The following is a 17233-nucleotide window of genomic DNA, read 5'->3' on the forward strand; positions in this document are numbered from 1 at the left end:
AAAGACTATTTCCACATTGAATTATCTTGATGCATTAAAAAAAATCACTTAACTGTGTTCAATTTTATTTTTAGAATTTTTAATCCTGTTTCACTGATCTATTTGTCTATTCCTATGCCAATACCATGCTATTTAATTAGTTAGCTCTATAACAAGTCTTGAAATCAGATGTTATAGACTCTCTGTTCTTCTTTTACAAAGTTGTATTGTCTAATCTAAGTCCTTTGAATTTCTATAAGAACTTTGACATTAGTGCATCAGTTTCTATCAAAGACACTAGGATTTTGGTGAGAAGTGCATTGAATCAAGAATCAGCCTTTTAAAAATATTGTCTTTTATTTCATCACTATGGTATATCTTTCTAATTAGTTAAGTATTCCTTAGTTTCTCTTAGCAATGCTTTATGGTTTTGAAGCAACGAAGGACTTTGAAAACTATAGCAAGCTATTTAACTGGTGGCTCAGAGGTGAAAGCGTCTGCCTCCAATGCAGGAAACCCGGGTTCGATCCCTGGGTCAGGAAGATCCCCTGGAGAAGGAAATGGCAACCCACTCCAGTATTCTTGCCTGGAGAATCCCATGGACTGAGGAGCTTGGTAGGCTACAGTCCACAGGGTCACAAAGAGTCAGACACGACTGAGTGAGTTCACATTTAACTACTTTGATAAAATAAAAAAATATTCCTTGGAAAAAATGTTTCAAAAATCAATGTAAAAAGAAATTTTTAAAATGTAAATAACATTATATGAGACATTCTATTCATAATTACTAAGTCTCTTCTTTAAGTCATTGACATCTCTGTATTACTGATCCCACAATTTCACTTCTAGGCTTATACTAAAAATAATTGAAAGCAGGAACTCAAACAGATATTTGCATATCCATGTTCATAGTCAGACCGTCCATACTCATGCTCAGTTGTGTCCAACTCTTTGCAACCCTTGTACTGTAGCCCACCAGACTCCTCTGTCCATGGAATTTTCCAGGCAAGAATACTGGAGTGGGTTACCATTTCCTTCTCCAGGGGATCTTCACAACCCAGGGACTGAACCCACATCTCCTGTGTCTTCTGCATGGCAGGCAAATTCTTTACCCACTGAGCCGTAAGGGAAGTCCCCATGTTCATACAGCATTGAAATATTATTTAGCTTTACAAAAAGAAAGAAATTCACAGAATTCCCTGGTGATCCAGTGGTTAAGACTGGGCACTTTCACTACCAGAGCTCGGTTTCAATCCCTGGTCAGTAACTAAGATCCTGCAAGCTGCCCAGTGTGGGGAAAAAAGATTAAGAAGGAAATCCAGATACATTCTATAACATATATGAATGTTGAAGGCATCATGCTAAGTGAAATAAAGCAGTCACAAAATTACAAATACTCTATGATTGCATTTTAAACAGGTACTTGGGGCTACCCTGGTGGCTCAGAGGTTAAAGTGTCTGCCTGGAATACAGGAGACCTGGATTCGATCCCTGGGTTGGGAAGATCCCCTGGAGAAGGAAATGGCAACCCACTCCAGTACTCTTGCCTGGAGAATCCCATGGAGGGAGGAGCCTGGTAGGCTATAGTCCAGTTAGAGCAGTTTAATTCATAGACCAAAAGTATAGTTGCCAAGGGCTGGGAAGTGGGTTGCCATTTCTTTCTCCATGGCATCTTCCCAACCCAGGAATTGAACCCAGGTCTCCTGCATTACAGGCAGATTCTTTATTGACTGGGATACGAGGGACTCCTGAAGAGGGGGCAGTAGGAAGTTATTATTTAATGAGTACAGAGTTTCTGCTGGGAAGGTGGAAAAAGTTCTGGAGACAAATTGTGGTAATGGTTACATAAAAATGTGAATGTACTTAAAGCCACTGAACTTTGTACATAAAAATGGTGAAAATGGTAAATTTATATTATATATATTTTACTACAATAAAATTTTCTGACAGATTTCACCAGTGAATGAATCTACCTTCAGTTGGAATATTCCTTGGTGGGAGGAATTTTAGCTATTAAATCGATGCCTTTAGTATACTTAGATCCATTTACACTTTCTATTTCTGTATGTGTCAGTTTTGGTGGGTTGTGTTTTCAAATAATCGTCCCTTTTTTAATACTACTCAGCTATAAAAAAGGAGTGGATTGGAGTCAGTTCTAGTGAGGTGGATGATCCTACAGCCTACTATACAGAGTAAAGTAAGTCAGAAAGAGTAAAACAAATATCATATACTAACGCATATATATGGAATCTAGAAAAATGGTGGAGAAGGCAATGGCACCCCACTCCAGTACTCTTGCCTGGAAAATCCCATGGGCGGAGGAGCCTGGTGGGCTGCAGTCCATGGGGTCGCGAAGAGTCGGACACGACTGAGCAACTTCACTTTCACTTTTCCCTTTCACGCATTGGAGAAGGAAATGGCAACCCACTCCAATGCTCTTGCCTGGAGAATCCCACCTACGGGGAGCCTGGTGAGCTGCCGTCTATGGGGTCGCCCAGAGTCGGACATGACTGAAGCGACTTAGCAGCAGCAGCAGCAGCAGCAGCAGAAAAATGGTACTGATGAACCTATTTTCAGGGCAGCAATGGAAACACAGACATAGAGAACACAGGGATTGTTTGTGGACACAGGGCGGGGAAGGAGAGGGTGGGATGAATGGAGAGCAGCATGGAAACATGTATGCTGCTGCTGCTGCTGCTAAGTCGCTTCAATCGTGCCCGACTCTGTGCGACCCCAGAGACGACAGCCCACCAGGCACCCCCGTCCCTGGGATTCTCCAGGCAAGAACACTGGAGTGGGTTGCCATTTCCTTCTCCAATGCATGAAAGTGAAAAGTGGAAGTGAAGTCTCTCAGTTGTGTCCGACTCCTAGCGACCCCACGGACTGCAGCCCACCAGGCTCCTCTGTCCATGGGATTTTCCAGGCAAGAGCACTGGAGTGGGGTGCCATTGCCTTCTCCAAACATGCATACTACAGTATGTAAACTAGATTGTTGTTATTCAGTCGCTCAGTTGTGTCCGCCTCTTTGAGACCGCATGGACTGTGGCATGCCAGGCTTCTTTGTCCTTCATCTCCTGGAGCTTGCTCAAACTCACGTCCATTGAGTCTGTGATGCCATCCAACCAGCTCCTCCTCTGTCCTCCCTTTCTTCTCCCGCCTTCAATCATTCCCAGCATCAGGGTCTTTTCTAATGAGTCCGCACTTCACATTAGGTGGCTAAAGTACTGGAGTCCTTGCTTCAGCATCAGTAAATTAGACAGCAAGTGGGAATTTGCTGTATGACTCCGGAAGCTCCATCTAGGACTCTGTGACAACCTAGCAGGGTGGAATGGGGTGGGAGGTGGGAGGGAGGTTTAAGAGGTAGGGGACATATGTATACCTATGGCCGATTCATGTTACTGTATGGCAGAAACCAACACGACATTGTAACACAATATTAATCTTTCAATTAAAAATAAATTAATATTTAAAAATTGTCCATTTTTCCAAATTAGTGTATTTATTAGCATAAAGTTGATTAAAATGTCCTGTTATGCTTTTAATGTCTCTAGGACCTGTTGTGATATATACACTTTTATTTTTAATATTGGTCATTTGTGTTCTGTTCTGGATAAGTTAGCTAGGATTTTTACTTTTTTTTTTCTTTTCTTCTATCATTATTATTGTAACTTTTTAAAGTGGAAACTTATCTCATTGATTTAATCCTTACTTCTTTTCTAATATAAGCCCTTATAATGTTATAAATTTCCTAGTTTGGTTCCACCACACAAATTTTGATATGTTGTGTGTTAATTACCATTGAGTTAAAAATATTTTCTAATTTCCACTGAATTTTTTTGATCTATGAATTATTTAGAAGTGTACTATTTAGCTTCCAAATATTTGAGGCTTTTATTATCATTGATTTTTATCTAATCATTTATTGTCAAAGAACCTACTCTATGTGATTTCATTTTTTTTAAATTATTGACACCAGTTCTATGGTCCAGCATGTAACCTGTTTAGTGACTATATCCTATATGCTTGAAAAGATTGTGTGTGATTATATCCTATACGATTGAAAAGATTGTGTGTTCTGTGCTTGTTAGATATAGAATTCTATAAATATTATTAGATCATCATATTTGATAATGGTCAATTTATACCCATACTGATTTTGTTTTTGTCTGCATGAATTACTAATTATTGAAAGACTACTAAAACCTCTGTTTTCACCCTTAAGTTCTTTTTTTGTTTCATATTTTATTAAGTACTATTTTAATATTATAACATTTTTGTGACTATCTTTTACCCGTAATCTACAAGTATATTATCTTTTTGCTATATTTTATCAATAAAAATGGTCCTCTTAATCTCTGTTATATACATCTCTTGGGACTACTTTGATAGATTTTAACATAGTCAGTAACATGCTTATTCTTAGTGTTTTATAACATTGTTTTTAACCTTTTGCTTACAACCTGTGCTTTGTTTTTTCCTTCTTTAACTAGCTTGACAACTTCTATCTCTAATTGGAATGTTAATCCATTTCTGCTTAATGTGTAACAAAGTTTAGCACATTGCCACTTGTTTTCTATTTATGCCCTTTGTTCTTTCTGATTTTTTTTTCTGTCTTATTTTGTATTTATTGAGTATTTCATAGTATTATTACATTCCGTCTTTTCTATCGCCTTTGAAGGTATACTTCCTGATTTCATTTTTAGTGACTACTTTAGGAATTACAATGTGTATCCTTAGCTTATTCACAATTTGCCTCACATCAATTATATTGTTTACATTTAATGCAAGAAGCTTATTACTCTGTTTACCTTCTTTTCTTCTATTTTTATTATATATTTACCTCTATATGAAATACAAATTCTCAATGTATCATAATTATTTTACTTTAGTCAGTTGACCTTTAAAATATTAAGAAAAGAAAAAATAACTTTATATTTCCTCATATATTATTATTGCCAGTGATCTTCATTGCTTCCTCTACATTCTAATTTCCTTCTGGTGCTATTTTCTTTTACCTGAGAACTCCCCATAGCATACCTTGTAGTGTGGGTTTATTGGCAGTAAAGTCTCTTAGCCTTTGCATTTGTAAAAAATGCCTTTATTTTCATTTTTGAAAAATATTTTTTGCTGAATATATAATTGACTCCTTTTTGTCTCCATAAATATGTTATTCTATTTTTGCCAAACTTCTGTTATTTCTGATGAAAGGGTTGCCATTATTTTTGTCATTGTTTACTTTTATGTAATATGACTTCTGGCTGCTTTTGCGATTGTATGTCTGATTTATAACAATTTGACAAATTTGTGCTTTGAAGTGTTTTCCTTGGTAATAATCCTGTTTGACTTTCACTGAGCATCTTGGATCTGTGGATTTTATGTTTTATCAAACTAGGAGATTTTTGGCCATTAATTCTTCAGTTTTTCTGGTCTGTTCTCTCTTATCTTCTTCTGGGACTTTTTAATACTGTTCAATATGTCATTGAAGGGACTTCCCAGGTGGTGCTAATGGTAAAGATGTTGCCTGCCAACATAGGAGGCATAAGAGACATGGGTTTGATCCCTGGGTTGGGAAGATCCCCTGGAGGAGGACACGGCAACCCACTCCAGGATTCTTGCCTGGAGAATCCCATGGACAGAGAAGCCTGGTAGGTTCACAGGGTCACAAAGAGTGGAACACAGTTGAAGTGACCTGCATGCATGCATGCATGTCATTGAAAGTGTTTTGTTTTCTCCCTAGAGATTGCATGATTTCCTAATTGCATGATTTCAGTTGACTTGCTTCTGTGAGGTCATTCTTTCTTCTGTTGTAGTTAATTCTCTGTTAGTCCCATCCAGCAAAGTTTATATATTAGATATAATATTTCTCATTCTAGCATATCTATTTGGTTATATTTTTCTCTAAAAACTCTCCAGTATCCCCAATTACTTATCTTTTTACCATTATATTTATCCTTTCCTGTAGATACTTTAAAACATTTGTTATAGTTATTATAAATTCCTTTAGGGACTATTCTAACACTTATTTTACTTAGGAGTTTCTCCTGACTTTCTTTCTTGACTGCAAGTCATATTTTCACACTTTTTTTTGCATGTTTTATAATACTGTTTGTTGGATAACGTCTCTAAAGGAACAGTAGGTATTGTAGTACATTTTAAAAAGATACCACACACCTGTGTGTGTGTATGCTCAGTCAGTCATGTCTGACTCTTTGCAACCCCATGGACTATAGCCCACCAGGCTCCTCTGTCCGTGGATGTTTCAGGCAAGAATATTGGAGTGGCTTGCCATTTCCCACTTTAGGGGATCTTCTCGACCCAGGGATTGAAACCTTGACTCTTGCATCTTCTGCATTGGCAGGCCAATTCCTTACCACTGCACCACCTGGGAAGCCGTGTCCTCTCTATATTTTACACCTATACATACATATTAGGTTATATCATCTAATATCAAATTATATTATAAATCACATATATTTTCCCAATAAGGAACACTATTCCCTATGTTAGACCGCAGATGAAAAGGCTGATTTAACCATTGATTTAGCTACTTTGGGTCACGGTTGTGACTTTAATCCCTCAGACAACATCTTGGAATTCAAGCACCACAAATATAGCATGCTGTTTCTTTGCTTTTCATTCCAACTCTAACTTTTTCCACGGCGACTAGAATGACTGTTGTTGATCTTACCAGACATTGAATCAGGTAGGGTTTTGATTGCAGATTCAGTTAGACTCATTTTCTCTCTAGCATCGGATGCTTTGAGTGTGATTTCAAGCCTTTCTCCCTAGGTATGAGATCAAATATTGTCCGACAGAAAATCTGCAGAATCTTGAGTCTGTTTGACCTCCAAACTGCAAAATGGATAGATTCCTAGACCTGAAGATAGAGATCTCAAGACTAAGTGAAAGTCACTCAGTAGTGTCCGACTCTTTAAGACCCCATAGACTACACAGTCCATGGAATTCTCCAGGCCACAATACTGGAGTGGGTAGCTGTTCCCATCTCCAGAAGATGTTCTCAACCCAGGGATTGAATCAGGTGTCTCACATTGCAGGTAGATTCTTTACCAGCTGAGCCACAGGGAAGCCCCGATCTCAAGACTATTAGATATCAAATATGACACATTATGAAACTGCAAGACAGTGAGACTCTCAGACCTTGAAAATATGTTTGCAGAACCTGCAACTGTTGAGCTTGTGAGACCAGAAGTTTTCCAGACCACAAGACTTCAAAACTGTAGGAATGCGAGATCACCAAGACTGCTAGTCTGAGAGATTGTTAGTTTGGCAGAATGATCTCTGAATTTGGAGCTTCTGAAGATTCACATCCAGTAGGTCAGCCCAAAGGATTAGGAATCATTTATCAGACTTCTCATTTGAACAAAGAGCATCATTCTGTGGTAGTATTGCTTCTTTAACTGCTTCCGATCTCAGCAATGTTCTGTTCTTTGCTCACCAGTCTCTCTGAAGTTTTGATTCAGCTTTAGTAGTTTTAGATTTCTTGATGTCCAGAGCTCTTCATTAGTAGGAATTTTTGTCTTGTCCCTTGATTACTCATTTGGTGCAGCACCAACCTTTCATATCCTTCCACATCTTAACTGGAAGCAGAATTCCACTGAAGTTATTTGAGGAGGTGGGAGATGTTGAGAAATTATGTCAGTAGCTTCCACCTGTACCTTTCTCCACTTTCCCCACCCTGCTATGTCCTCTTGTCCTTTGGCTTCCATCCATTTCAGTCAATGGGAAGAAATTGGGGTATTTATTCCCCTACCTGCCTCCCTGCTGAATTGTCAATGGTTAGATGAGTTCCTTAAATATCAGAGCTCCAGTCAGGAAGCCCTTTCAATATTTTCCTCTCTGTCCCCTTATTCAGGAAGCTGCTCCCTTCATCCCATGGGATGATAATAACATTCTGCTGTTACTAACTCCAGGATATGACACTTTCTGTCATGGTTTCCTATGCCCTGTCCACACCTTTGTAAGTATTCCTCACAGTACCCAGTTTGAAAATGCAATTTGTATTTTGCTGATACTATGACACAAGGCATTTCAAATGGTGCGCTAGAACCAGCACCGCTGAGATGCATGGTGAGGGAAAAAAACAGACTCAAGCTAGAAACTGGAACGTGAACCTGATGTGAACTTGAAAACCAGGGTTGCAGAAGTGGCAAAAGCACAAAGAAGTACTGTCATTAGAGCTCAACAAAGCTTTCATTTTGGTCATAGCTTGTACCAGTACAGTACAAAATGATGACATAAAACCATAATGTGTGTTCATAGGAAGTTCAAAATCTAAAAGAAGAGATGCAATTTAAGCAAATGTCACAGTGTACCATATGCAAACAAAGTGATGTCTGCGTTAGAACTGATTGCACGTGAGAATTATCCAAGGGTCTTTTTGGAGCTCAGTCCACAGACCAAACTTAAAACTTCTGGGCTTGATAACATTCCTTTCAGTCTTATTGTTTAATGGTTACAAACTATGAGGGAGACCTGGATTTATGCCTTTTTCTTACCTGTCAATTAGACTCAGTTTAAGAGGTCTAGCAGATGGGTGAATTCTCAACTATCATACTTTGTCAACCTTGAAAATAAGTACAAAAAGTTCACCAACACACATTCTTTTTTTTTTTTTTTTGACCAGTGCCTCCCTCCCAGGACTTGCACAGGTGGGAAAATGAGTGGGATCAGAACTCTTTTCTGCTCACCCAACATAAATTATTACTTTCCATTGGAGAATGGTTATTTGCAAGCTTGCTGTAAATCTTGCAAATGAATACTTGCAAGGCAGCAGAGAGCAGGCTCTCACATTCCCTCAAAAAAAAGATGGTGGGGGAGGGAGCCTAGGAAATCATCTCTAACTTCCTAGATCAATAGACAGAGGGACTTCATAACTTCAGCTCCCAAAATAGCAGGAGAGGAAGGCAAAAAAAGAAAAAGGAAAAAAAAAAATAGTTAGGCATGCTGATTGCATTGTTACAACTTAAATTGTACTCAGATGCGAACTCTGACGTGCCAAAAACAGTGAAGGCCCAGCCTGAAAGATCAGAAAAGTGACATCTGGTATTGGATGCCCCAGCAGACATGACTAATACCATTGGTATTGTGTAGATTCTGCCTTTACTAATTTAATATTCAAATATGAGGGTCAGCCCCATGGTGCTCGGCAGTAACAGAAGACATAGGCATCTCAGAAGTCACCTCTTGCCCCCAGTATGGTTATTTAAGGGGACCGGAGGTCTATCTCACCGGCTAAGATGAACGCTGTTATTTGCACATGTTCATTAAGATCCTTTTGTTTTGTGGCTCTCACACATGGTTGAGCTATGAGGGAGCCCTGAGAACTCATCCATAGCTTGTAATAAATAAATAACCTCCTCATAGTTTGCCCCTTGGTTATTTGCTTTATGCCAGAACATTTTAGTTTTACACATACACATGCATGCAAATGTATTTCTCCACCGAAAATAGAAACCTGATGTCCCCCCATAACTTTTACTGCTGACACTCAAGAATACCACATTGGTTTGAGGCTGGATTCTGACTACATCGAAAGAGTTACACTGGACTCCATGTGAATCTTTCCAATTGTCAGATTTACCAATTTGGCAAATATTTACTGAATACCTGCTAAACACAGAGCATTGTGCTAGGTTCAGAGGCAGTTATGAAGATGAATAAAATACCCGTGCAAATTGTGATTTTATCATGCTTTCAGGATTCCAAAAAAATAATCAGAACTTTTGAGTAGCTCTGGGATTTACTAGCAAGGTCCAAAGGCCATTAAACGATAATGCAGGGTTTTGTCTTGAAGCATAATAATGATAATAAGAGGCATTGCTTATTGACTGTTTGCTATAAGTAAAGCACTGCACTAGTCCCTTCACAAGTAATACGTCAACAATCTTACAAGATACACAGGAAAATCAACAGGAATCAGGAAAGACATAAACGGAAATGAAAGGCCTATATACGATCATGTAGCTTACTAAGAATTGAGCAAAGATTCTATTTTTCAGTCTTGTTGTTCAGTCTCCAAGTTGTATCCAACACTTCACCACCCCATGGATTGTAGCAGGCCAGGCTTCCCTGTCCCTCACCATCTGCTGGAGTTTACCCAAGTTCATGTCCACTGAGTCAATGATGCCTTTCAACCATCTCATCCTCTGTCACCCTCTTCTCTCCTGCCTTCAATTTTTGCAGCATCAGTCTTTTCCAATGAGTCAGCTGTTCACATGCAGTCTACCTGAATCTTAAAAAAAAAAAAAATGATACAAATGAATTTATTTGTTAAACAGAATCAGACTCACAGACTTAGGGAATGAACTTATGGTTACCAGTGGGGAAGGATGTGGCAGAGGAGAAGGATAGATTGGGAGTTTGGGATAGACATGTACATACTGCCATATTTAAAATAAATAACCAACAACAACCTACTGACAGCAAAGGGAACTCTGCTCAATATTCTGTAATAACCTAAATGGGAAAAGAATTTGTAAAAGAATAGATACATGTATATATTAAAAAAAAAAAAAAAAACTTCCAATGTAAAAAGAAGAAAGTCAGCCTGACTTCAAAGCTTATGCATTTTCCTCTATTTTTTGTTTTGTTATAACCTTAGTAGGTAAAGAATCCACTTGCAATAAAGGAGACACAGGAGACTTGGTTTCCATCCCTGGGTCAGGAAGATCCCCTGGAACAGGAAACAGCAACCCACTCCAGTATTCTTTCCTGGAGATTTCCATGGCCAGAGGAGCATGGCTGGCTCCAGTGCATGCAGTCTCAAAGAATCAGACATGACTAAGCACACGGCGCACACTAATGCAGAAACATGAGCAGTTAATCCTTCAAGATTCTGAGATATTCATCCTCTCACCTACATGGGCATATAGAAACTCCTAAGACTAAGAATCATGACTCAGTGGACATGAACTTGGGTAAACTCCAGCAGATGGTGAGGGACAGGGAAGCCTGGCCTGCTACAGTCCATGGGGTGGTGAAGTGTTGGATACAACTTGGAGACTGAACAACAACAAGACTGAAAAATAGAATCTTTGCTCAATTCTTAGTAAGCTACATGATCGTATATTAGACTAAGACTAATTGCATTTTTTGTGGTTATTATAAAATATAACATTTCATTTGTACTTACCAAATCTAAAAATCTATATGAAAATTCAATGGATATCCATAGTCTTCACCTTTTCCACTCCCTCCCTTTCTCAAATGCCTGGCATCTATCTTCTGCCTGGACTCACTCTACTTGCCACACTGTCTCTCAAAGAGTCCATTTTTTTTTTGGTGGGTGATGTATTTATTTAGTCTTTCACTCACCAGTCTTTTTTGCTTTCCTGGAATTCTTCTATAGATTAGAGTGTAATATTTCATCTCTGTGATTTCTCAGAAAAAAATTCAAGTGCCTCTCATTGGGTTAGCTTCTTAAGGTCATGATTCTTAACTTCCTAAAACAGTTTAGGTTTTATGACTAGCCAGTCACCTCAGCAGCAACCTGAGAGACCAGGGCAAGGTCAGCTTTAATAGAAAATGAATCCAGAAAGCTCTGGGGTCAAAGAGAATGAAAGCCACTTGCACAGATCCACTAAGAGACTGAGAAACTCCACTGAGGGCCCTGGATACAGAGGAGACGGTGTGAGAACTTTGGTGGGGAGAAATGGGGCAGCACATGGGATCAATGGGAAAAAGAACTCAGAGGGAGGTAAAAAACCCAAGGAAATTTTAAGAAACTGTACTTTGGCCTGCGCATCATTTCTATTCTCTTGTCTTTGATTTATAGCATTTGTGTTGCATTTATAAGACAGTTAGTTCTTATGAACCTGAATTAAGCACTTTAAAATAAAATTATTACTGCTTTCCTTTTAATTGTTTTCCCCAGAAATAAGGGCTTCCCAGGTGGCACTAGTGGTAAAGAACCCATCTATCAATTCAGGAGATAAAAAAGATGTGGGTTTGATCCCTGGGGATGTGGGAAGATCCTCTGGAGGAGGGTGTGGCAACCGACCGACTCCAGTATTCTTGCCTGGGGAATCTCTCGGACAGAGGAGTCTGGTGGGCTACAGTCCATGGAGTCGCAAAGAGTAGGGCAGGTCTGAAGTGACTTAGCAGGCATGCACGCAGACTCCTTCAGAGAGGGGATGGCTAACACCCTCCTTGACAGGGTCCCTGACTATCCCCAGATGCATCTGGTGACAGAGATACATCGGGACAATTCAGGGGATTCAAAGCATTCCCCTGCTGGAAGATTCCCATCAGCTCCAGATGTGGCCAAGGCTGTGGGCAAGCCTAGTGTGCAGGTTGACCACAGGGAGAGATCACTCCATGCTGAGATAGTCTGCTCAGGAGAAGAATGAGTCCTCTCCACTCAGAAATGAGGCAGAGGGGAGACTGGGTTATTTTTCAAGTGGGTGTTGGAGGAGGAATGAGAGAGAGAGGGAGGGATTAGAAGGGTTAGTGGATTGAGGGTTAGCTTTTAATTTTACATTGAAGAGTCAGTTAACAATGGGTACCAAAGGAAATTAAAAGCCTGGAAGCAGTTGAGGTTTTTGTTATTTCTGAAGTTACGAAACACATCAATATTGCACAGGCCTGTGTTTAATGTGGTCTAACAATGTGACGGCCTGGGTGGATAGGCTCTGGAGCCCTTTGAATGGATTCCATGAGCAAATCAGCCTTCTCTTTATTACTGTGACCCTCGAATTGTGTGTGCCCATGTTTCTGGTTCTTAAAGGACACAGTCCCAGACGTGTCAAGAAATGCACTCAAGCAATGTGTGTCTGGGGATTTGAGGGCAAGAAGAAAGGTCTGGCTGAAAATGTGGCTGTGAAGGGGAAGAAAGGAAGAGTCCAGGAGAGAATCCGCAAGTGACAGTTAAAAGCAGCAATGTGACTGCTGATCATTCTTGGGATGAAATTGCCACTCAAATCTCATATCATAGCCAAAATATTACCATGCATTTGTACTTAACTACTTAACTACTTATAGAATGGGCTTCCCTGGTGCCTCAGAAGGTAAAGAATCCACCTGCAGAGTGGGAGACCTGGGTTCCTTCCCTGGGTTGGGAAGATCCCCTGGAGGAGGTTATGGCAACCCACTCCAGGGGAGCCTCCAGGACAGGGGAGCCTTGTGGGCTACAGTCCATGAGGTCTCAAAGAGTCAGACACGGCTGAGTGACTAACCATAGTACAGTGCCTATGAATGTCCTGTGGATGATGGAGCAAGGACGGGGCTTCTTCACAAGCTTGGTTAGATCAAGTATCTAAAAGAAAGAGCCAATCTCTCAAATCTCAATCTCTCACCAACTAACAGGTGAGTGTCAGATACTGCTTTAAATTATAGAAGAATAAGTGTACTACCACTTATTAACTTTGTATTACTTCTGGGTCTTTTGTACCAGGAACTCATCTAAAAGTTTTAATTATAATTATTCATGGAAGCCTCACAATGATCTGGTGGGATAGATGCTATTATCCTCATTAAACAGAAAAGTAGAGGGCGAGAGAAGTAAAATAACTTGTCCAAGTTCATACGGCTAGGAAGTTATTAATATAGAATTCATTCCTTGACAGACTGACACTGGTTCCCACACTCTTAACCATCACCTCTGCTCACAGCTACCCCATATGTTATTACTTCAAAGAAATGCATTCTTCAAATGAGAGAAGTAAATGGATTTCTACATTACTATACCATCCATGTAAACGACAGTTATAAGCAGCTTCTTTAATTAAATGATTTTCAAATAAAGTTGTGTTTTGTTATCTATATATACTCTAACTCAATCTGCACTGCAGAGGGGGCATATGATTCCCAGAACCCTTGCATCATGCAAAGCTCCTCCAGGCCTAACCCTATGTGATGAGGAGAAACGTAGGACTCAATTCTAGGGCCCGCCCCCCAGTGATATCCATGGGCCCTTTCTTCTCACACATTCTATTATTCTATACCTTCTTATGAGTGAACTCCGGGAGTTGGTGATGGACAGGGAGGCCTGGCGTGCTGCGATTCATGGGGTCGCAAAGAGTCGGACACGACTGAGGGACTGAACTGAACTGAACTGATGCTCAACAAGTGGTTGGTAGGCTTTCCCACGCCCCTAATAATCCAGGAGATGAAATCCCTTCGGCAGTTTTGGATCCTACAGAAGACTGAATGAACCAAGAGGGTGTGAAATAATGAAAGAGGGGGGTAGACTCCGAGGAAAGCGTCACCAGCCTGTTAGCATCACATTTCCCCCCGTTTACTTTTGAATTTTGCTTCATAGAAAAGGGGTAAAAGCTGACCATGTGTCTCCTTGAAGAATGACTCAGATTATATAATAAAAAAAAAATTAAAAAAAAATAAACCATTCACCACCTTGAAAAAATAAAAAATTAAAAAAAATTATATTATTCCCTCAGTGTACTTTCCTGTATACACAAACTCTAAAAGAGATTGACTTTAATCTACTAAAAATCACATAGGTGCATGCTCAGTCACTTCAGTCGTGTCCGACTCTTTATGATCCTATGGACTGTAGCCCGCCAGGCTCCTCTGTCCATGGGATTCTCCAGGCAAGAATAGTGGAGTGGGTTGCTGTGCCCTCTTTCAGGAAAAATCATGTATAATGAATCTCAGTTTTTTTTCTATATCTGTCATTTCCTTTGATTTTTATGGATGTGTGGGAAGGCAGATGAATTCCTAACACATATTCTGAGAACAAGTAGAAGGGGAAATTTTAAAATATATCATTCAAACTATTTGTGGAATATCTAAAATGTATTTGCTGAAGATAGTAAAAAAACAAAAAAACAAAAAAAACAATTACGCTTATTCATTTTCCCAGCAAGTGTTTGCTAAGATGAGATTTTTAATAAGATCATATATAAGATGATGTTCCTTATTATTTAAAAATATTTTGACAACTGTGATGGCAATTCCTCTGTTTCCTGGAACATGAGTCTTTCCAAAGAGTCTATAAAATCTTACCAGGCTATTACAAGGCCCTTTAAGTTGACCTTTTCTGCCATTTGCCCCATGTAAAAGAAGTTTTGCAGCTACTTGTCTTTGTATAAGCACTTCTTTGTTAAATAAACATGCTATGTTCCTCATTAGTAAAGGAGATGGAATATCATTAGTTAAATGTTTCCTATCAGATTATTAAAATTGACAGCTTAAAGTCAACTCAATCTTGGCAGAAGGCAGAATCAGGATAATAAAAAAAAAAGGGAGGGGAGGTAAATGACCTGCAGCAAATACTCAGTCTACCAATTCATTTAATTAATTTTTAAAAGAGAAAGAAATATAACGATGTCAAAAAGAGTTTGCAGTGTGACAAGGCAAGCAGCAGTCAAAATTGTAATCATTGAGTGTAAGGAAAAAGATACAAGAAACACAAGCATTGGTGGAGGGATTTGCTTCTGGTCAGATGCTTGACAATCCACACCATTCTGCAGGGACAACGGAAAAGACTGATGGTGTTGGGGACTGAAGAGGCTGATAGGAAACTGTTGAAGAGGAGTGACTGGAGGGGGAAATTGTAAGTTACCTGAAGAACCGTATGAGAAAAATAGTGCAGCCTTGAAACTTAGCTTCTAGAAGAGGAGAAATAGCTCCACTTTAAAATGAGTTTTTCTCATGATTCACTGTGTGCAAAGAGCTCTGAGAATCTGAGGCATTCGTTCTCAACATTAAAGAAAATAATAATAAAGTAATGATGAATAAGTAAAGGCTTCAGCTCTGAGCTAACTTGTCTCACCATAGTTTAAGAAATTTTGTCACATTCAGGAAGCAACACATTGGTCAAGCGGATTCCCTCGTGACCTCTAGGTTTTGGTTAACAAATCCCATTCAAATCTTCCTAAAATTCCTACAGACAAAACCTATACCAAAGAGTCATCCCTGAATCCCTGCTCTGACATGAGTTTAAAGCAAATGTTCACAGAATGCTGTGGCGTAGAGGAAAGAATATGGACCTTTGAAGTTGAGGGCGTAAGTCTAAGTTCTGTCTCCAATACTTACTGTTTGTGTAACTTTGGAAAAGCTTTTTAAAATCTCTGAGGTTCAGATTTCTTATTCTTAAAAATGAGAAAAATGGTGTCTTTGGGTTTCAAGGTGGTCACCACATGGTCCATTATCCAGCTCTGGGTATGTGAAGATCAGAGAAGGGCAGCTGCTACCACCCTTCCAGTTTAGTTAACCCTGGTACAAAAATAAAATTAACATCTGTGACATCACCAAAATTACCTAACTAGATCAAACTCTTAAGCAGGACTGACTACACAATTTACAGGGCTTCCCAGGTGGAGTTAGCGGTAAAGAACTCACTTGCCAAAGCAGGAGACGTAAGAGATGCAGATTCGATTCCTGGGTCAGGAAGATTCCCTAGAGGAGGGCATGACGACCCGCTCCAGTAGTCTTGCCTAGAGAATCCCATGGACAGAAAAACTTGGCAGGCTACTGCCCATAGGCATACGATCACAAATTGTCAAACATGACCGAAGTGACTTAGCATGTACAAAATGAAAATGTGAGACCTCCTATTCAAAAACTGTTCAGACTGCTTTAGCAGAGCTTTGAAACAAGCATGGATCCCTTCTAATCTTGCTGCCCTGTGTGATTACACAGGTCATATGCCCATGACACTGATCTTACTCTGAAGTGACCCTTGGAAATTTTAGATCTTGCTTCAAAAACAGGGATAGATAAGTAACCAATACCTACGGATGGCCAACATCTCTTGCTTCAGTAGAATCTAATAATACAACAACATTCTTACTGACAATCTGGATGTATATAGTGACGGAGAATCATCAGCCTGTTTCTTTTCCCTAGTTGTGTTTTGTGCCTTGGGTCAAACTTCCCAAAGAAATGCATTTAAGACTCAAGTCTTGTTGAGAAAAAGCTTCCATCAACCCTTCTTCCTTTTGTAGTAAAATCTACTCTTGGAAGTAGAAAATGAATTAGAGGAAACAAAATAAACATTAGAAAACCTGAGGCATTTTGAACAATGATCAGAGAGGAATATGTGTTAACAAATGTAATTCTGTTTAGGACTGCAAAATGAGAATACAGCTTTCATTAATACTCTGGGCTGAATCCAGGCTTTTGTCTGATTGATATGGAGAATCCCTGCTGTGAGGTTGGGAAAGAGATGGAGATTTATGCACACTGGTATTTTTTACAGTTTTGTTCATGACTCCAGAGGCTCAGGAAGATTTAATAAATCAAATAAATAAATAAGCAGAAGAAGCATCTTATG

This window comes from Capra hircus, chromosome 9 (assembly GCF_001704415.2).
Source record: "Capra hircus breed San Clemente chromosome 9, ASM170441v1, whole genome shotgun sequence".
Lineage (NCBI taxonomy): Eukaryota > Metazoa > Chordata > Mammalia > Artiodactyla > Bovidae > Capra > Capra hircus.